Source organism: Diceros bicornis, chromosome 16 (genome assembly GCF_020826845.1).
Source record: "Diceros bicornis minor isolate mBicDic1 chromosome 16, mDicBic1.mat.cur, whole genome shotgun sequence".
NCBI classification, from domain to species: Eukaryota; Metazoa; Chordata; class Mammalia; order Perissodactyla; family Rhinocerotidae; genus Diceros; species Diceros bicornis.
The window spans coordinates 43,771,427-43,794,344 of record NC_080755.1 but is presented as its reverse complement, the minus strand read 5'-3'; positions in this window follow the sequence as shown (position 1 = coordinate 43,794,344).

The following is a 22,918-nucleotide window of genomic DNA, read 5'->3' as shown; positions in this document are numbered from 1 at the left end:
TTCCAGGCTTTTACTCACCTTATCAATCTGACCTTCCAAAGATCTGATCTCATTCATAAACATCATAACATGAAAGAATTTGTCACAAAGTCCCTCTCTCCAGGAATGGGCACACGAGCCATTTCATAAGCATTATCTTCTTGATGCAATGTCAGGCATCTGTCAGCAGGTAAGGAGGGATTTGAGGAGAAAGAGACCTCCATTCCTCCTGGGGTGCCCAGCTTTGCTGATGGAGAAGGCTAGTCCTGAAGTCTCTCTACTCCTTTCATCCCCAGTCACCAAAACCTCCTCCATTTAACAGGGCTCAGATTCCCCAGATGCCAACAGTGCTTTGATTCAGTCCTGGGGAAGCGAAAGGAGTGCTGAGAAGTAAAACATCATAGCTAAATTTCCTGAAAAATAAACTACAAATGTAGAGAGCGGTGTGTAGACCATCCTTTGTTTGGGATGAGCCATGCTGGTGCCTTGAGATGATTTCTCTCTCTCAGGCTTACCCCCTCTGTTTTCCTGCTTGTGTCTTTATTTCTTTTATTAACCACTGTCTGCCTGAAAGCATTCTCTGAAATCTAGATCAAGAGCACCTCTGTAGGAAACATTCTCTGATTACCCTCATCTCCCTGTGATGTGCCCCATTTTAGGAGCTCCTTTCACACTGCCTTTCTGAGTTGAGCACTTCAGTATTTAATTACACACTATCTGGTATTGAATATTAATTGTTTCCCATTAGAATATCATATTTCCTATGGTGAGCATGTGGAGATTTTGTATCTGTACAGCATTCCTTGCTATGAGAAACATCCTCTCTCCCATTCTAAGGTAATTCTGCTTAATACTTATGGTTGGGGCAGGACTAACTCCCATCCCCCACTGCCCAATGTTGGACATAGGACCCAGATTTGGCTAATCAGGAAAATTACCCCTTCCCCAATGAGTGGTTCTGGAATTAAGACTACTCTAAGCTGGGACCATTTCTGAAGTCATTGTCCAAGAGGGTTCAGAAGCTGTAATGACAGTGTAGCCCTGAGACCGCCAGCAGCCATGACGTTAACACATGAAGAAAGCCAAAGCAAGACAAGCAGAGCTGAGATATGAGAAGAGAGAGAGAATATTGCTTGATATCCCTGGATCCAGCTATGCCTGGGCTAAATGTACTCCCCTTGACGTTAACATTTACATGAATTAATCATTTTTTTATTTTTAGTTAATCTCAGTTGACTTTCTGTCACTTGCAACAGTAAGAGTCATAACTAACACACCTTCCCAACCTAATTATAAACTCAAGTTATTAGTCCATGTCTTATACTTCTTTGTATTCTTTTGTAGGTGAATGAAGTGGAAACAGCCCGGACACTGATCTCCAAATTTGAGGACATAGGTAAATGAATAGAATAGAATAGAATAGAATAGAATAGAATAGAATAGAATAGAATAGAATAGAATAGAATAGAATAGAAATAGAATAGAATAATTGGAACTAGTTCCTCATTTTCTGGACAGCAATATGAATGTGCCGGACATTTAGTAAGTGGAGAGGAGAAACGCCTGTAAGGCCAGTTGGGCCTAAGAAGAGGTCAAATTCTCTGTAACACAATAATGCAAGGGTTTAATATTTCAAAACATGTGAGATTAAATCCAGGTTAACTCTACAACTTTCCATTCTTTGTGTGATATCAGACTGTGATATCTTTTAGAATTCTCACTTTGGTCAAATGTGCTGGCTTCCTAGGTGAACAATGAGTAAATGGGCTGTAGTTATTGGGACCAGAACTCACCCTTCCCAATCTATTGCAGCTAAGCCAAGGAGCACTCCACTAATATCCAGCCAAAGAAGGAAGCATTCTAATTTACAAGAAATGGAGGAACCAAGGATCCTACCTTTGCTTCTGAGGATGGGATGGAAGGGAGAAGTCCTTTCATAAAGCTGAGGGTGGAGAGACCCAGATTGATGAATTTCAAAGGAGAGGAGGCATGAAAACAGGGAAGAAAGGGAGATAGGAGAGGGAACATTCATGGAGTATCCTCCAGTCAAAGGCCTAAGCCTGACCCACGCTTTGAAAGTGGAGTATAGATTATTTAACCCTTCTGGAGACAAGTCTAGTCTCTGACATTCCTACCCTCTAGGCCTCTAATGCTAAAAGTCCTTTGTATCTTCCCACAGCCTAGAGTATTTTATCCAGTGAAGTCTGATGAGGTGGGAAAGGACCCTCTCCTGGCTGTCTTGGTTGTAGAGGCACTGCAGAAGACCTCCTCAAGGCGCACATGGCCATAAAATCATGTATCCTGATTATTAAGCCCTCTCTACCAGGCTGGCAAAGACCATCTCTTAGAGAAAAAGAGAGGACAGTGCTGGATCCAGGCCATTAATATTCAACACATGACCTTACAGTCAGAGCTCGAGGTCTATATCTTTATTAGTAATATTTGTCGGAAATTCAACGTCGCTGAGTCATTTGGGATTTTCACTACAGAATATTATAATGTGTTTACTGGGTGAGAAAACACAAACACAAACATGCAGATATGATATGTTTTTGTTTGCTTGTTTTTGGTCAGGAAGATTAGCCCTGAGCTAACCTCTGTTGCCAATCCCCCTCTTTTTGCTGAGGAAGACTGGCCGTGAGCTAACATCTGTGCCCACCTTCCTCTATTTTATATGTGGGACGCCACCACAGCATAGCTTGATAAACAGTGTGTAGGTCCATGCCTGCAACCCCCAGACCCCAAAGCGGAGCGTGTGAACTTAACCGCTATGCCACTGGGCTAGCCCCCAGAGGTAATATGTTTTTAATAGTCAGAAAACCATTGAAAGAGAGGAGACCCAATGGTCTGGAAAGGGAGGACTAAGAAGAAAAATATTCGTACAAAATATAGCATTTAGACAATCTATTTTCCATGTCTTTTAAAGCGCTACTTTTTTCAGGAGAAAACATACTGAAAGTTACATTTTAACAACCAGGTAGAGGTAACCTCTCTGGAAACAACAAAATTCATTATTTGAAAATAATTCTTGCACCGTGATATTAAGAATGACAGAGAATTCAGGAAAATGACAGCTAGCCTAGAAATCATACTTAACCAAAGTTCCAGCTTAGAAGCTACAGTTCTGGTGTGCTCAATTTCCACTAAATCTAATAGGAAAACTTGGATAGCACAATGACCCACAAGTGAAAAGACTTAAGGTTTAGTCTTATCCCTGCCACTAATTACCTCTGTGACCTTGAACAAGTCATTCAACGTCTCCAGAAATGAAATATGATGATCTCCAAGTGCTTTCTAACCCTAACCTTCTATGAATAAGTGGAAACTAATTTAGGTTACAGAAAATCTATCTCAAACTTAAGGAAATTTTGAGTTTTACAATAACATGTTAATTGATAAAAATCCACTGGTAACGACTTTATTGAAATTAAAATAAAAGCTACTATTTAATAAGCACTTATTATATGCCAAGTCTTTTATATATGTCATCTCCAATCATTAAACTTGTAAAGAATTATTATCCCTAGTTTACAAATTTGAAAATTGAAGCTCAGAGAATTTAGGTAAATTGCCCAAGATTTACACAATTATTAAATTTTGGAGCCAGGATTCAAACACAGGTCTTATTCAAAAACTTTTGCCTCTTGTTCACTATAGCTAGATGCCAATTCTGTTAATCGTATAAAAATTCAAACAAAGAGCAAAAGGAAATTTCTGAGAATCATGTGAGGGACTATGACAGAGATGGATAGCTGACCACCAAAAATCTGTGCCCATCTGTAGGAGGAGTATTGCTGGAAGGTAGACACACAGCCAGGTACTACATTTCCTAGCACAACCCCACTTACTTCCAGATGGGGTCATGTGGCGGTCTTTCCAACAGAATACGAAGGAAGTGATATTTTTCCCTTACAAACCACGGCTTTTGAGAAGTACATGGGATTTTCAGAAACTCCCTTTCCTCATCCGTCTAGTGTAGAGAACTCCAAGGCCATAGAGGATGTAAGCCACAAGATGGAAGGAGCCTGGGTCCCTGAATCACTTTGTGGAGCAGATCAGCCTGCTGTCCAGGAACACCTACATTGAACATTACATTAGGAGAAAAGAACTTTCATTATGTAAGAAACTAACATTTTAGGGTTTGTTTGTTACATCATCTAGCATTTCCCTCACTAAAATGGGGTATCAGATGAACTAGGCAATGACCTCATTATCTCTTTGCCCCTACATTCCTCTTATATAGTGTTTATTAACCCATGTGTTGGGGCAAGGTGAAGGAGTTGGGGTAGGAGAATGGGGGGCTAGAACTCCATGCCTCAAAGGACAGTGAAGGGGGATATAGAAAGAGTGCATCAAGTTGCCCCAGCCCATTCACAAATGCATCCCCTCATTTTAAATATGGCACACACATATATTTGGTAATAGTGTCTTGGTAGTTATGATATGTACCAACACACACACTGCATCTACCTTCATAATACCTCAGCCACAGGTGTTATGAGAACCACTGCCCTAACATTTGAAGATTATCACATCTTTTGGCTCAGTCCTTTACCAATCTTTGAAACCAATCCCACCTGTATGAAGAGGGTATATAAGGACCAGACTAGCACTTCAGCGGTTCCACATTAGATTAGCTTGGTTACTATGTCTGTTTCCTAATTCATAACAAATTACCACAAACCATGTGGCTTAAAACAAAGGAAATTTATTCTCTTACAGTTTTGGAGGCTAGAAGTCTGAAATCAAAGTGAATTGGTTCCCGTCTGAGGGCTATAAGGGAGAATTTGTTCCATCCCTCTCCCAGCTTCTGGCGGTTGCCGGCAATCCTTGGCATTCCTGAGCTAGTGGGCATGTGACTGCATCTCTGCCTCCGTCTTCACAAGGCCTTCTTCCCTGAGTGTCCAAATTTTTCTTTCTTATAAAGACATCAGTCATATTGGATTTAAGGTCCACCCTAATTAATTGGGACCTTAACTTGATTACATCTGCAAAGACTCCATTTCCAAATAAGGTCACATTCCCAGATACCAGGGGTTAATCTTCAAGATATATTTTGGGGGACACAATTCAATCCACAGCAGCTACTAAGACAGTTCTCATCTTACAGCCAGGTTCTGATAACTGGCCTACTGTAACCTAACCTTCTAAACTAAGCCAGGAAGAGATAACCTTGCTGGAATGAGAAGTCACACCCCTAAGGCTTCTTAAAGAACTCTCAGAGATTCCTAGTTTTGTCCCAGTTTGGAATACACAGGCCTAAATTTTGGGGATTTAAGAAGCTTACTCTTCCCCATTTCTTACCAGCAGGTGACTTTGGTGGCAGCACCTGGTTTAGGTGGACTCACCTTCTGCCCATAAACTGTGCAGAGAAGGTTTGAGAGCAACACTGGGCTAAAAAATCTTCCTGGCCCCGTTGCACCAGACTCTGCTGAGAACCCTGTACTGCTTTCCAAGATGTACTCGAAGCAGAAGAATGCCCCAGATTGGCGCAACAGGAGGCACTTGAGAGGCTAGGCCATAATCAGACCCCATTCATTAGTGAGCCAGACCCTTAGGACAATCAGAGCAAGGAATTTTCATGCTCTTGTCGCCCGTCGCCCGTCCTGTTGAATCAATCAGCGCGACAAGCTTGTTAGACTCGCCATCACAGCAGGGCGCTGAGCTGCCTGCCAAACCGTTCCTGTGAGGAGCTTCTGAAAAAGAAAAAATGAGTGAAAGAAAACAAGAGCCAACAAGCTGTGGCAGTGTGATGGGAAGCAGACCCCATGGGACTGAGGGCAGCTTTTCAGAGGGAGGACGAAGGATTTGGGCCAAGCTCATACCTGGAGTCTGGCTCTGAGAGTCCCTAAGGCAACTTGTCACCTGCTCTTTAAAAAGGTGTTGGACCCTTTGGGGGAGGAGTAGGTGGCATCTCTGAAGAAGGGCTTCTTTACGCCCCCATCTGCCTGTCATGGTTTCGTCTCCCTGCACCTTGCTCCCTGTCCTTCCTGTCCGGGACCAGACACTCCCCACTGTCAGACCCTCTCCCTCAGTCACGGACTTCTCACCAATCTCAGCATCACCAAGAGTTTTATGTTCAGTGATCTTCAGTTAGTAGGAGGCAAAGTTTTAAATGGGTCACTCTTCAACTCTCTGGCCATCTGACTTCATTTTTAACAAGCTCCATTCCCAGAAGTTTTGTTAAGCAGGGTATTACATCAGAGAATATACTCAAAGAATCTTTGAAAGCATCGAGTTCAGCCCCATCATTTTTCAGAAGAGAAAACCAGTTACAATAATAAAATGTTAAATATATAACATGTGCCAGATATATTATGCTATATAATAAAATGTTAAAAACTGTAACTTTTGAAACATTAAGAGTAGAGATCATAAAAGTTATATACAAGCTGGTAGCAGCTAAAACCATCTTACATGCCTTAGCTATAAAGTGAGATAGTATATTAGTTTGCTAAGGCTGCACTAACAAAGTCCTACAAACTGGGTGGTTTAAGGCAACAGAAATTTATTCTCTCATAGTACTGGAGGATAGAAGTTGAAAATTGAGGTGTCAGCAGAGTTAATTCCTTCTGAGGGTTCTGAGGGAGAATCTGTACCATGCCTCTCTCCTAGATTCTGGTGACCACTGACCATCCTTGGCATTCCTTGACCTACAGATGCTTCCTTCCACTCTCTGCCTCCGTTGTTACATGGCATTCTCCCTGTGTCTCTTCCCATCATCTCCCTCTGTGCCTGTCTCTTCTCCTCTTCTCATAAGGACTCCAGTCATATTAATTTAGGGACCACCCTAATCAAATATGACTTCATCTTAACTTGCTTACATCTGCAAAGACCCTATTTCCAAATAGGGTCACAGTCACAGGCACCGGGGGTTAGGACTTCAACATGTCTTTTTATGGGGACACAATTCAACCCACAGCAGGCAGTAATATCTTTCCCATGTACTTGCTCTTGAGGATAATAGATGTTAAAGGGCTTTGACAAACACACAGTTTTTTAAAATTTTGTGAACCAACAGTGTGTTTTTCAAAACCCTTTAATACCTATTTTCCTCAAAGGGAAGGGATGTAAAACATATATCCTGAGCCCCATTCTACTTCCTCCCTGTGAGGTATGACTAGAATCCATGTTGCTTCTTCAGAACCCAATCTGCATGTATGGAATGACTAGTAACGACCAGGGAGCAGCTTTCCTCAAGCCAAGTCTGATTCACATTCACCCATGCTTCCAGTGAAGACAACTGATGTACACCCCACCCGTGGTCAGTGAGATCCTCCTGGGTGTGTGTGTGTGTGTGTGTGTGTGTGTGTGTGTGTGTTATGAAGGACTAGAGAAGAATCTGAAGGAGACTGGAAGTAAACTTGGCTTCTTTTAAGGAATTTAAAAGGTAGGAAAAGCCTGGCGTCCATACCCTTGGCACGTTCCTTTCTAAATCTCAACCACCGCATTTGCCACTTCTCTTTAGCATCCTAGTAACTTCTTGTCGCTTTGATGATGAGATGGTTGAATTTCAGAGGCCACATCACCTGCTCAAGATTCCCCAAATAGTTACTGGCAAAACCCAGGACTGGGGTGTAGAATATCCATTTTTCAGGTTCAGAGCTTTCTTTTACATGCTTCAGCTCTGTAGAGCACTGAGATGCTCAGAAATACAATTGGAAGAGTCTAGATGGTTTCTGGGTTTGGAGTTCAGATGAGAATGCCAAAGCCTAGGGGAAACATTCAAGATGGATCTCGTGAAGATTGCAACAAGTCTAATAACTCTAAATGAGTTTTGGCTTTAGCTTACAGCCTTAGTGCCCATTAAAAGGAGACTTTCCTAGGAAACATGAGATTTTCAGTTCCACTCATTATAGTTTCCCCAGAGTGAACCAAGGTCTGGAGCACCAGGTTTGATTGAAAGACCAGGAGGCCATTTGGCCTCCTCCAGTTCATATGTAATTAAACATCTATGGGGAGGCCAACATCGTTATCCCCTAAGTACTCTAGCGGTGACATAAGAAGCCCATGACCATGCTCCTTCCCTCAAGTAGTTTAGAATATCATGGAGAGATCTTATTTATGTATCTGAAACAAAGAATTTTAAATGATAGCATAAAATATGAGCTAAATAAAATATAATCAAGGGTCACAACGAGCAGTAGGTGCCACAGACAGTCTGTATAAGGAGGGATCGCTATTGTGTGAAGTTACAGGGAAGACTCTCCATGGAGTCAGTCCTGCCCATCCAACTGCAGGCCTGGCCACAGTTTCTGAAAACCTTCCACTTGAGGCTCTAGTACAATTCCATCCACCATCCCAGTTTTTCTGAACTCTTTGACCACAACACACAGTAGGAAAAATATTGTCTATTACAACTCAGGACTCACATCCAAAAGCATCAGGAAACAGTGCTGTTCTGGATTTGTTCCCTTTGCTCTTCTAGATCCCTCTCCACCCTTCTCCAGCTGATGCATATGGACCATATCAATAGGCTCTCTTGCACTCCAGCCAAAGGTGAGTTTGGCCAATGGAGGCACCAGCAGGAGATGTGGGTGGCAGGAGGGAATTGGAATTGGGCATTTTTTACACCAGTTCCCACCTGCCAGCTTGCTGTGGGATGTCTGCTTTCCTCTCCTGAAGATCACAGCTCCTGTCAGGTAGCCCTCTCCTTACAGTATTCTGGAAGCTCTCTTTCTCTATACCTCTTCAAGTCTAGGAATGATAAAGTCTTCTGGCTGTTAATAAACCCAGATACTGCACCATCCCTTGCTGCTTCTGCCTTTGCAAATAGTCTTTTTATTAAGCTCTCCTCAAATTATTCAATTTGAGTGTCATCTGTTTCCTGACAGTATCCCACTGATACAAATCCTTACCCTGATCCTGTGTGATGCAATCTGATGTTCTTCATTCCATTCCTTAAAAAAAAACAAAAAAAAAAACCATTGTCTCTCACTTAGTTGATTTCACAACCATCTAATGAGTATTGACCCATAGTTTGGGAAATACCACTTGCTTTCTTCGACAATAACTGAGCTTGTTGTTCTAACATAAACCATATTCCCATCAGTGGGATGTTTGGAATTAGTCTTATGGCCTAGCTGAGCTCCTGCCCAACCAGACATTCATTGATCCAGCCTCTCTTTTATACCAGGTTCCCTTTTGAAGGTCTCATCTGTATAACTGAGCTTCTTTCAGTCCTGGTTACTGGTTTTACCTGGTCCCTAGTGAGCCTGTAACCTGGCTTGAGTCTGAGTCCCATGGCCTGGTGTATCTGTTTCCTAGGGCAGCTATAACAAATTACCACAAACTAGGTGGCTAAAACAACATAAATTCGTTCTTTCACAGTTCTGGAGGTCAGAAGTCTGAAATCAAGATGTCAGCAGCCGCACTCCCTCCAGAGTCTCTAGGAGAGATTCTGTTCTTTGTCTCTTCCAGCTTCTGGTAGCTATAGGCATCCCTGGGCCTGTGGCTGCATCACTCCAATCTCTACTTCCATCTTCACATGGCCTCCTCCTCTCTGTGTCCTTTCCTCTGTGTGTCTCTTGTAAGGACACTTGTCATTGCATTTAGGGCCTACCTGGATAATCTTGGATGATATCATCTCAAGATCATCAACTTAATTACATCTGCAAAGAGCCTTTTTCCAAATAAGGTCACTTTCATAGAGTCCGTGGATTAGAACATACACATGTCTTTGGGCCAACATTCATCCCACTATACCTGGTAACTTGGCAAATCTACCAGTTCTTGTCAACTCCCTTGCAGAGTTTCCCCCTGTACATTCAAGTTGGAGACCTTGAAACCAAGACATTGGGAGCCACCTATCTAGGAGGATCACCATAGTTCAGAGACTGTTGGGCATGACCCCACCAAGCAGATCAATACCTACAGATAGCAATGCCAGGGAGATCAGGCTTTGAGCCATTATATTTTGGACTGCTGGTCACATTGTTTGGCAGCTAACTCCCTAGGTGGGTCAATGCTTCTGTTCCAGCAATACCCAGCCATAATTTCTTATTCTCCCAACCAGATGACCAAAGGCAGCAGGAAATATTAAACCATAGAGCAAGGAAGATGGGCCCTGCAGAACGGAAAATATTTTGGAAAGTGAGAGAAAGAGTGGCAATATATGGAAAATACATAAACAAAGACACAAGATAGCCCTATCCTTTAATCAAGCAACAAATCTGATTGACGCTCAGAATGGCAGTAACATCTTTGAACTCCTGCAAAAGCAAAGGGAGCATCTTTCTTGCATGACTCTCAAAATTTCTGGGACTAATTTCCTTTAGACACTGAAAAAAAACTCCCTGCAAAAATAAAAAAGTGCTACTGGCTTCTTTCAAAGATCATTTCATTAAATTGGCTGCTCATAGGAGTCTTTCTCTATCTTCTGTTTAGGAGCACTGGCGCGTATCCATTCTCTGTGCCAGATACTGGGGGTTTATAAGTCAGCATGCTGCACTTGGCTGTCGTAGCGGACTTTGTAAAGCACAAACTGGCATACGTGGAACTCAAGATATATGGTTGGTATTTTCATGAGCTTTTATCCTTTATCACATTGTTTAAATCTAAGAATGAATAAATGAATAAAAGTTTTCATAATTCCAATAATCCGCTTTGCATTTACTATACATCTAGCCCAGAAGCCTCTGATAATGAACACTGGCAGTGCTGAGTAATGACAAGGGGAGATAGTTCTTAGCGGAGCCTTTTGAATGTTAGTTGAAGAAAGCTGTGGTTTTCATTTTGCTTGTCTTATCAGAAATGAGTAAATTGGCCAAGCCAGAGAAAAAAGCCTCTTCCTTTACCCTGTGGAATGGCGACTACCCAGCCCTACCCCTGGTGGGAACCACCTCATCTGGAGACTGTTGAATTAGATGAACAAGATGTAACAACTTCCATGAAGAAGATTATGTCCATCCCCAGGTTTTTGAGCCATTTACATTGTCTTGGTGTAGCCCCCGTGAAAAGTATAAGTCACTGGGGCCTACATTATTTCCCTTTGAAATACTTTTACCTGGCTACCCATGACTGGCCATTAGCAGCATTGTAAAGTGGTACAGGTAAGACAATGGGAATAAAGTGGGCTTTGACATCTGAAGGTATGGACTTTATGATCTACTACCTAGTGAGCTGGGCTAGCCATTTATGAGCTCCCTGAGCCTCTATTTTCTCATTGTAATCTAGGAATAATAGTAATCCTTCACTTAGAGGTTTCTTATGAGAGTTAAATGAGATTATTCAATAAATATTTACTGAGCAATAATTATGTGCCAGGCATTGTCCTAGGCACTAGGGTATATCAGACAAAACAGACAAAAATGCCTTTCCTTACTGAAATTACATTTTTGTGGTAGAAGCTAGACAATAAACTATTGTTAAGTTTTTCCTATTTTTCTATTGGATAACTTGTATTTTTATTATTAATCTGAAGTAGTTTTGAAATATATCCTAGATACAAACCTTTTATTTGTTATATATGTTATGAAAATATTCTCCCACTCTGTGGTTTGCCTTTTGTCTCTCATATTTGTCTTCTGGTGAGCAAAAGATCTTAACTTTAATGTAGTCAAATATATCAATCCTTTATTTTGTTTTAGAGTTTTTTGAGTCTTGATTTTCCATACCCCAAGGTCTTGAAGATATTCACCTATATTACCTTCTAAAGGTTTTATGCTTTGCCATTCACACTTAGGTCTCTATCTACCTGGAATTGTTTTTTATATATAGTGTGAGAAAAGGGTCCTATTTCACTTTCCTCTATATGAACGTCCAATTACCCTAGCATTATTTATTGAAAAAGTGTTCTTTTCCTAGTAGTCTATGATCACCTTTGTCACAAATCAAGTGTCCATACATATGTCAATAAGTATCTGGGTCACCTTCTGTTCCATTGGCCTATTTTTCAATCCTTTTGCCAATATCACACTACCTTATTTCCTATAAATTTATAAGTCTCGATAGTGAGTAGGCCAAGTTTTCCCAAGATTTTTTCTTCAAGAGTGTCTTGAACATTCTCAATCTTTTAATTGTAGTACAAATTTTAGAATAAGCTTGTCAAGTTCCAGAAAATATCTGGCTGGTATTTTGATTAGGATTGCATTCAATCTGTAGATCCATTTGGAAGAACTGACATCTTTGATATGAATCTTCTCTAATAAATCTATACATCAATAGGTCTGTGGTCACTTTCTGTAAATATTCCACGTGAGCTTAAAAAATAATATACATTCTACTGTTGTTGGGTGCAGTATTCTATATATGGGCATTAAGTGGTTTTGTTAGTTGTGCTGTTCAAATCATCTACATTATTAGTAAGTTTTGTCTGCTTCTATCAATTACTGAGAAAGATATTTTATCCTATCTCATTATGACTGAAATTTATTTATCTCTCTTTGTAGTTCTATCAATTTTTGATTCATATATTTTGAGCAAATATTAAAGGCATACAAATTAAAAATGTAGGTAAAGCAAAATTTTTAAAAGTTCAGCAAGGAAATGGAAACTAAAAAAAGTGACAATAGATTTGAAAAATAAACCCCAGAAATTCTAGAATTGAAAAGTAAAGGATTTATTGAACTGAAAATTAGGTTAAAAGAATCTATCAAGATTAACATGGACAGACAAAAGGAGGGAAAATGCAGAGGGGTAGGTAAGAGACGTAGAATATGCAGTGAGAATATGTAACAATTAATTGCTATTCCTCAAAGAAAAGCAAAAGCAATATTTGAGAAGATAAGACTGAGAATTTTCCAAAACTGATTAATATAAGAAGCCTTGGGGACTTAAGGAGTCCAGGACCATCTTAATCCAGTTTTAAGACTTGAGGTTTTGGGTCTACCCAGAGGACTGGAAGTCAAGCTGTGGTGCATGTGGGGGCTATCTTATTTCTGATTAGCCCTACTTCCCAGGGTGAAATCCTTGACGGATTCTAGATTCCTATTGCTTTTCTCTCTAATCCCAGAAGGCTGCCAAAGTACAGCTCAAAAGCTCAGATATTGTATCAGCTAGTGACCAATAAGAAAAAAGAAACCACTCTACATAATTCTAGGAGAGAGAAATTTAGTTGTTTATAACTAGAGAATTGGTTGTAAAAACATTGGAAGAACTAAAGAAACAAAAGAAAAACGGCAAGTCGCCCACAGATGAGGAAGCTGCTTCATGCCCTGGTTTGGAGCCCGCTAACCCACACGATTGCCACTGCTGCTGCCACTGCTGTTGAAACTGACCCACTGCTTCAATCAGAAGCTCAGGAGTTAACCCCATCGATGCTGCAGAAGCCAACACCAAAGCTGTCGGGGCCCACGGTCACTTCAGAAGTGTGAAAATGGCTTCTTCCTCTACTAGCCCATGAGAAAGAGACCACCAGGGGCAAACCTATAGTTCTACAAAGTCAGATTTGTTGGCTTGTTTCAACAAGGGAAACACCAGAGGAACCACGGAACATCTCACCGAACAATAGCAATGACAGAGTTACAGGATTGGGGGAAGGGTGGAGTTTAGGTGAAATTGAAATGATTTGATAAGCTCAAAGCAAAGCAGGTCTGTGAGGAAAGGGATCAACATCAGGCCTGGACTTAAAAGTGGATTCAAGGTCCTGTTTCCTTAGAAACTAAAAAGTTAAGATAGACGTGGAATGTTGTGTCTAGAAACCACTTATCTGAAACTGCAAATGGATTGAAAACCGAGGTTGCCTCTCTATATCAAAGTGGCTAAGAACCTTCAGGCAACAGTGAGATGTTTCATTCTTACCGATATAAGTTCAAACAACAAATGATTTTAGAGAAAAATATTTTTCACTGGTAAGCAGTAGTCAAAGAAAAAAGTCATCATGACACTCTACAGCTGCCGCATGTCCTTGGAGAAATATTGTTTTCCATTAACATTGTAGTTGGCTTTATCTATGGCTGTTATGTCAGCCTGATGAATGCCAAGGCAGATTTTTACTTTGTCAGTCTGAGTTAATTTTTATACTCTCATTCCTTTCTTCTACTTTCAGTTTTCTACTAGTGTTTGTATTGCCAGACCTAACTGGAAGTCAGCTGGCAAGGAAGTCTAGGATATGTAGTTTTCAGGCTTTGTGCCCCCTGAGATACGGAACAGACCCTTGAAATGGGCTTGAGAGCCAAAAGGAAAATCAACTTAACAAAACATGTCTCTTCAAGTTCAGCAAATGCCCTCAAGAACAAAGTGATCTTGAATGATGATCTCATCTTTCCAGTTTCTCATCTTGACCAAGATCTTAGTTGATAGTTCCTAACTGTCTTTTTAGTTCTCTGACACTTCAAAGAAAATGATTTTTAGATTTCTCCCAGCTATTTTAGTTGCTTGACCAGAATGGTTATTTCAGTGAAATTATCCAGTTGACGATTACTCTGCTCCCTCTATTTTCGAAACAATCTTGCACATTTCTGTCAAACTGGTCTTCCTAAACTCAGCTCTGATCATGTCAAGAGCTGGCCCCGACATGTGCAAATGAGAGATGATACCAGCTAGTTTGAGGCAAGAACATTTTGCCTGCGGATAGGCCCTGATGCTGACCTGAATAAGGGTATGCGAGCTCAGGACATGGGGCGTTTTTTATCAGGTCATACTATTCAATGTCCTTGCATTCAATGCAACCCAAAATATATTTTTCCAAGCTATGAATTATTTCCACAAAATTGAATTTTTATGTTTTTAATTCATGAACAATTGAGTCATTAACAAATTGTATGGTGAGAACAAGTTGATGTCAGCAAGCTTTTCAAACCTTGCAGTGAGGCTTGTTTCTTCAGTTATTTTTCTTAGAAACATAAAGTTTATTATGCAAAGAAAAAAAAAATTAAACACACTAACCCCAACTTCTACATGATCTCAATCTGCCAAGCCCTGGAGGGAGCTTAGAGTGTCTGTGGAGAGGGGAAGGGAGTTGTGGCCTAAAATAGCCCATGTTTCTCCCTTTGTTGGACTGGAATTCTCCACTGCCTTTGATTTCCAGTCCTCAGCTCCAGATCAGAGACATTAACTTCTTCATCCAATCTATTTTACAGTTTACAAAGGGCTTTCTCATCTATCACCTAACTGGACCCTTGGTAAAACCCCATGAAGTCAGCACATCTAGCCAGCATTTTTATTCTCACTTAATAAAGAGGAAGATGAGGCTCAGAGAAGTTAGCTTTCTTGCCTAAAGGTTCAGGGTGTGATAGCCAGCCTCCAAGATGGTCCCCAATGGTCCCTGCCTCTCATATTGTACCAGGATTGGGCTGTATGACCAATAACAATCGGCAGAAATAAGGGTATGTCACTACCAAGATGGAGTGATAAAAAGGCTGTGGCTTCAGTCTTGGGGATTCTCTCTCTCACCACTCAATCTGGAGGAAGCCATCTGTCATATCATGAGGATACTCAAGCAACCTATGAGAGGCTCATGTCGCGAGGAACTGAAGTCTCCAGGACAGCCAGCAAGGAACTGAGACCTGCCAAAAACCATGTGAGTGGGCTTGGAAGTGGACCTTCAGCCCCAGTCAAACCTTCAGATAAGTGCAGCCCTGGCCAATAGCTTAACTGCAACCTCATTAGAGATCCTGAGCCAGAGCCATTCAGCTAAACCATTCCTGGATTCCTCATTCTCAGTAACTGGGAGATAATAAATGTTCCTTGTTTTAAGCTGTGAAGTTTTAGGGCAAATTGTTACAAAGAAATGGATAACTGATACAGAGGGCTACACGTATTCCACAATGGCATGACACAACAGTGGTACTGTATATGATACTACATCTCCATCATCCTCAAGGTGGTGAATCCTATATTCACTAAGAAATATAAGCAGCTTGTAAACTCAAGACACACTAGAGTTTTAGGTGATGGGGAAACTTAGAGAAGAAATGTTTGCATTTGGCATTATACAGAACACACCGTTGCCTTTATAATGCCCTTTTTCATTCTTAAAAGCTTTTTGGCAACATTGCCTATCTGATCCCAACAGAATAGTCTCAAGCTGGAACCAACTCTGCCCTTTAAAGTCCACTTTCTAGTTCATAAATATGCCCACTGGCCAGCTCTCACCTGTTACCAAGGCCTCTACTTGCCTTCAAACCTTTTTCCTTCTGAGAAGTAGGACTACAGGTCCTTTTTAACCTTTAAATCATCTAAGCATTGGTTCATAAAGAGCCTTATCTATAGGAGTTCATGGCAAACTGGGTTATCGACAATATTTCTGAGGCAAGCCATGCTCAGTCAATATCTTAGAGTCTGCCTAAGCAAGGAGTTGCTATACCTTTTACCCAACTGCTGAGGAGTCCCTGGGAGGTTCTTTAATCCTGAAGGGTTAGGGCTTTTGTTACTCACTAGGCAAACCCTCTACCCCTACCAGAAATGGTCTACTGCCTGCTTCACAAGTCTTAGCACCTGGCGTCTGTGCCTTTTTATGTCCCTGAAATCTGAACACATTCCTCATTCCTTCCCCTCCATATTCTATCTGAATTCTATCCACCACTCAAGGCTCAACAGAAACCTGAGAAGATTCTCCCGACCCCAACCCCAGCTCCTAATGAGTTCTCCCTTCTTTGAAATCCAATGATCCATCTCATTTTTCCTGTATTTCACTGCATAAATGGTTATTTTGTCTCCACAACATGATTAAAATTCCTTGAGAGGAGGGAGACATCAATTATGGAGCACACACTCAGTGGTAGGCCCCACACTAGGAATTCCACATAGATTACTGAGTACATGGATGTCATCCTTCTGTGAGAGAGTTCAGTGAGTATTGCTGAGTGCTTGATTGACCAAGAGGCTCATTAGTGTCTGCCCATCCCCAATCTCACCAATGGATTTTGACCCAGAGCCTCTAGATTAAATTATCCTTAGGCCTCTAGCAGTTGTGCCCATCCTTTTCTAACTGCCCCTATTCCCTTTTAGAGAAACTACTCTGTCCACATTCCCTGACCGGTGTGTCTCTGAGCACCTCATGACCCCTGGCCACCACTGACTGGTGGATGCCTGACCCAAACTGAGCCCTCTCTTCTTAAAGCTGTGGAAGAAAGAGGTCTCTAAGCATCTGCGGAAATTTCATCACGGGAGGTATAGGACTTTTAGTTAAAAGTCATAGAGTTTGATTGGCATTGGCCTTATGTCAAGACAACTCAGAATTATGAGGGAGCAGAAAATCCAAAATTAAATAGAAGAAATCAGTCTGCAGAAGGCAGCAGGGGAATGGAGCAAATGCCCAAATGAAGCAGCATTGAGAAGCTCTGAGGTCCTCTAAGACTAGAATGGGTCAACTCATTTCCCGACTTTCCTGAGTTCCCCTGTGGCCTGACAGAACTTCATTTCCTATCTGGAAAGGCTTCAAGACAGTCCCTGTAGTCCTTCAGTAACCTCCCTTTACATATGGACTAGTCTGATGGATTTCTATTCCTTCCAATTAGCAAGGCCCGAATAAAACAATGCCCCATATTTTTAAAGTTAAACAGGGGAAAAGAGTGAGCAATTCAAATTCATATTAATTCTGAAATATTAAAGTCATGTTTAGGCCATAGATCATACCTGTATTATGGATCATCAATATCCACTAGTAAAAGTTTCTCATTTTATAGATGAGGAAAATTATGCCCAAAAAGGAGAAGGGACTTATTTCCAGTCACACAGCAAATGGCAGAACCAAGACTAGGATGTGGGTCCCCTCATATCGTCCAGGGTTCTTCTATTATCTTGCCATCATCCAGTCTGCTCTTTCCAATGACTGAGTTCTACCAGGCAGGCAAAACAGGTCAAAATTAAAGAGAAATAGCAGAGATCATTAGTGTCTTCCCATCGCCAGCCTCACCAATGGATTTTTGGGGAATCTTGCTTAGATCTCAGTGTGGGGAGAGAGGGAGAATTCCCCTCTGCCCTTTCCCTTAAGGTTCTTATGGCTGGCCAAATAATCAACAAGACAGGTTAGCAGGAGAAAATAATACCAAGTTTAATAACATGTATACATGGGAGAAACTCAGAAATGAGCAACTCGTCCCTCTGTCTAAGCTGCTTGCTTAAGTATTGTAGCTAAAGGCAAGGAAAGTGTTGGGGGTGGGTAGTGGTCTGGGACTTCAGAGGGCAAGAAGACAATTCTTTTCAGGGTCATCTATAGATAATGTGGTCAGGGAGAGACAGAGTTTTTCTTGATAAAAGGGGCTTGGTGCCCCTCCCATTGTAACATCTATTTTACATTATCATTACAGCCATCATGATAGAAGATCTGTTCCAGGAAGGAGCCACCATGTCAAATTCTTCAGGCAGTTAGTGGGGGAGGTCAAATGTCCCTCAGAGAAAACAATCAAGGTAAAGAGATATGTTTCAGGGTGGCCAAATCTTGATCTCCCACATCAGGCAAGCTAAAGGAAAAGATGAGAGAGATGCTGATGCTGCATTTCTTTAAAGAGCTGGGTCAAACACAGAAGAGAGAAATGAAATGAGGTTACTGGCTACCCATTTAAAATACAATTCATATGCATCTTAAGAGGATACCACGAAGGAAAGTTTATCAATTTTCCCATAAAAATATGAGGTCAGTCTGTTAATAAGAGAAAAATATTGCAACTTCTTGGAGCAATAGTGCTGAGCAGGCAGAACTGCATACAGAATGCCCTTGTTACATACATCCTTACTATAACATACCCACTTGGTAATTTGATGCTTAAAACAATCAAAATTATTTTGTGTTACAATGTATTAGAGTTCCAGTAATGGAAAAAACATCTTCATCAGTCCTATCTCCTCAAGCATTTTAGTTCCTTAAATATTTTAATATTATTGCAATTAAATGAAAATGTTTTCAAAGTATTTTTATTAAGATTTAAGTTATTTAAATGTCTCCAGCAAGTGAAGTAAAGATGAGTAAGGTGCGCCATTAAAAGATGGTAATTAGCCTGATAGATGTGCTAAGAGAATACTAAGGAAAGGGAAATGGTCTCACAATTAGCACACAGTCAGTGATAAATAGGCCTAAATACCAGCAGAGAGCTCCACCGTCACTACGGATGAGAAAGAAGAGGACCCTCTTTCCTGCCTTTAGCTGTGACAGCAGCCCCTACTAACATTTGTTGAGCATTTACTCTATGCTAGGCACTGTGTTAAGCACTTTATATGCATTATTTCACATCATCTTCACAAGAACATTATTAGGAAGGTAAGTAGTATTACTTTTATTTTCCTCATTTTTATAGATTTACAAAATACAGAGCTTAAGGAAGTTCATTAACTTTCCCCAGGTCTACTGGATAATAGAGGAGAGATCTCAGAGATTCAACACCCCCAGGCCTCTCTACCTCTCATTTCTGTTTCATTCGAAACATAAACTTTATTCTTCATCCTCCTCCATATGTCAGGAAACATGGGCAAAAATGGTTCTGGGGCCACATTTATACAGTTAATTTGTACAATCTTAAATATTTTATCATTGTTAATAATATCATAACAAAAGCAGTGGCAGTGGAATCCAAGAGATAACACTCTAGTTTGTATATGAAAAATCTCAGGGAAGACTTTGATTGGCCTGATTTGGTCCACATGCCCACTCCTGGACCAATCATTATGTTTAAGAACGTCCTATGATTGCCTGTACCTGAGGTCACATACCCACCCCTGTGATCCATAAAACAGATGCTATGACTGGGAGCATCACCAGAATTCCATTATTGTCATGTGGATGGATGCTGGGCAGATGAAAAGAGATACCCATAGAGTTGTGTTGTGACAGTGATAGACCTTGGAGTCGAGAGTCCAGAGGTGTTCCAAGAAGAAGATGAAACATGAAGAGAGGCATGAAGATGTTAAATAACACAATGTGTCCAGAAGTCTGCAAGAATTTTAGGTATGTCTGGAGAAAAGAGTGTGCATGGCAAATGGGTTGAGATCTGAGATTGGAGGTCATGGAGAACTTTGTGCAAGACACTAAGGAGCTGACACTTTATCCTGAAAGCATGCAAGTGAGTCATGGAAGCATTTTAAGCAGGGAGATAATAGGATGAGGTCTGATTTTGAGAAAATGTAGTCTTAGCGTAGATGTACAAGAAAGGCTGGGAGTAGAAAAACCAATGAGGAAACTGACAATTATTCAGGCAAGAGTAAATGAACAAAAGCAGGGGCCATGGTCCGCTGCGGCGGCCCGGGGTTCGCTGGTTCGGATCCCGGGCGCGCACCGACGCACTGCTTGGCAAGCCATGCTGTGGCGGCGTCCCACATAAAGTGGAGGAAGATGGGCACAGATGTTAGCCCAGGGCCGTCTTCCTCAGCAAAAAAAGAGGAGGATTGGCGGATGTTAGCACAGGGCTGATCTCCTCACAAAAAAAAAAAAAAAAAAAAAAAAAAAGCAGGGGCCATGGAATTGGTGATGAAGAGATGGAAAGGAGTGGTGCTAAGGAAGCAGGATTTATAAGAGACAATCTGAATTCTTACTGGAAATTAGATTTTCCAAGCTGTCCACCGATGCTCATCCACATTCATGGCTGCCCCAACGGAACTACCAACACAGCAATGAGCCAAAATTGTCAATATAAACAGAACCCAAATCCTGCTGATCTCCTAGAAGTAGCAGAAGTAACAGCAACCGCATCCCCACCACCTACTAGCCTTAAATCGAAGCTGCTGGTTTTGCGATTTATGAAGGACACTTTAAGCTCATAGCCTTGGAAACGGATTTATGAGTACAGAAACTTTTCCTGTAGGTCTTTTAATAGGATTTAACGGTGAGAACTCTCAGGAGGCAGCACGGTACATGAAAAGAGCTGGGTCACGATGACAGACAAATCTGGGTTTTGTTCCTGGCTCTGACACCTCCCATGTTTCCCCGGACGAGGACTTAACCACTCTAAGCCTCAGTGTCCTCAGGCGATATTTCCCTGGTGATAACACCATTTCTCTCTCAGGGGTTTTGTAAGGACTAAAAATAATAACACACAGGACAATAAAACAAACTTCACAATGTGATTAGAAATGAATCTGTTTGAATCACTAATTTGTTTTGCTCAAGGAGCAGTAGAAAGAAAAGCCAAAACATGGGGCATTCATGCTTTCTACTAACAAGGGAATTCTTGCCATATATATATATATACATATATGTATATATATATATGTATATATATATACACACACACAAAGGTAACAGAATAAAGTTAACGTCATAAACAATGAGTTAGTCATCACAGTGTGTACATTCAAATTGAGGTGAATTAATTCAATTTCTATAACATTTTCTAAATAAATTACATTTTCTTCTTGAATATATAATGAATAAATAAGATTTCCTACTAAATATATAAACTTTTGCAATAATTGCAACCATATGGTTATGGGTTACATTCCACAGGAGATGGCAATAAATATTTGTACTTAAATGGCAGACCATCGCTGGAGAGTTTATCCTTTCAGCAAATAAGGTAGTGAGAAATTTAATTTAATAATTCAGAATATGTATAGATATAATTTCAAAAGAACATTTGTCACACTCGGCTAAAGTTCTGCCTTGTTTGCTATTTTATGGTAATTGATTTATAAATATTCTTCAACCTCCTCTCTTATCTTTAAAACAAAGGATAAAAAACAAAAGCCATGGACCGACCCAAGTCTTTCTACTCCCATAGTCACTTTGGTTAAGTCTTCTTTTTTACTCCTATTTTCTTTAACTCTGTTGAGATTTGTAGCAACAGTTTAAGCCACAATTGTGACCTGGAAAAATTATGAATATAAAAATATGGCTTTTAATTTTCTTTTTCCACATGTGGCAAGTGCCTAGCATAGGACTTGGCCTGAAGAAGGAGCCCAGGCACAGGGAAAACAAGGCTCCCTCTGCTCCCTGTCTGCTCTGTGCTCTCCCCCACTGTGAGAAGCCCTGGCAGATGAGGTCCAACCGTTTAAATGCTTCCAAGTGAATGCTCTGCCACCTTTACTATTTGGGTCTTTCTGAATCTTAACCAGTAAATGGAGGCTAGTTTGGGGCTAATATAGTGAGAAATCTTTCATGATAAGCAATCATAAATCAAACATATGGAACATCTACTTTCCTCCTAAAGAAAATGTAAGTAATTTCCTGCAATTCCACGCACCTGGCTTCTCTTTGCTCTCATAGACTGCTTGAGATTTATTATAATAAAAGTAGATGCACCCTGCAGAGAACTAAAAGGAAAAAACTCAACAAAATTAATACAGTAAACCTTCTCCGATTCCAAATATACATCGCATAATTCTAGTACAGGTGACCCTGAATTTAAACCTGCTGAACTTGTGATGCTCCCTAGTTTTAGACTAAAGACCAAACCCCATATTGATGACCTCTAATTTCAGCAAGCAATGCTTCAGCATTCCAACTGGCAGACTGATCTGCTCACCACAGTTGGCATCATCGTCTGCAGGGGCACTTAGAGTAAGTGAATCTCTTTCAAACTGCTCTACACTTTGTCTTTGCAAATTTTCTTTAAACTTTTAAATTTCTTGCTCTTCACTGTGTTAAAGAGAAAAGAAAATTTAATGGAATAGACAGAATGTCAAATCTACACCCCCTCCCAAAAGGCAAGACAATCCATCTTTGAAAAGGAAACCTGAGAGTTTAATGAATGTGAATGAGCAAACTTCCAAGTCCAGACTATCACACTCAATGCACAAACACGAGTCTGAAGTTCAAGGAAACGTATCTGAAGACTATGAAGAGCACTGAGTCAACGTAATAGATGGTCTTTAAAAAAAAAGAAAAGGAATGATTTATCAGATGGAAAACCCTACACTGTGTAATGGGGTGCCAAAGTCATGCTCCACTTCTTTGCCTACTTGGATAGAACAAGTTACCTTGAAAAGGGTCCTCCTTAGTTAAGGAAGATTTTTAAGGGGTCTCCCTTATCTAACAGGCACTCATTGCTCTAGAAGTATACAGATTGTATACTTCTGTATACAGAAGTATCTGTATAACAGATTTTTTTACGTTCTAACAAAGTCAGGC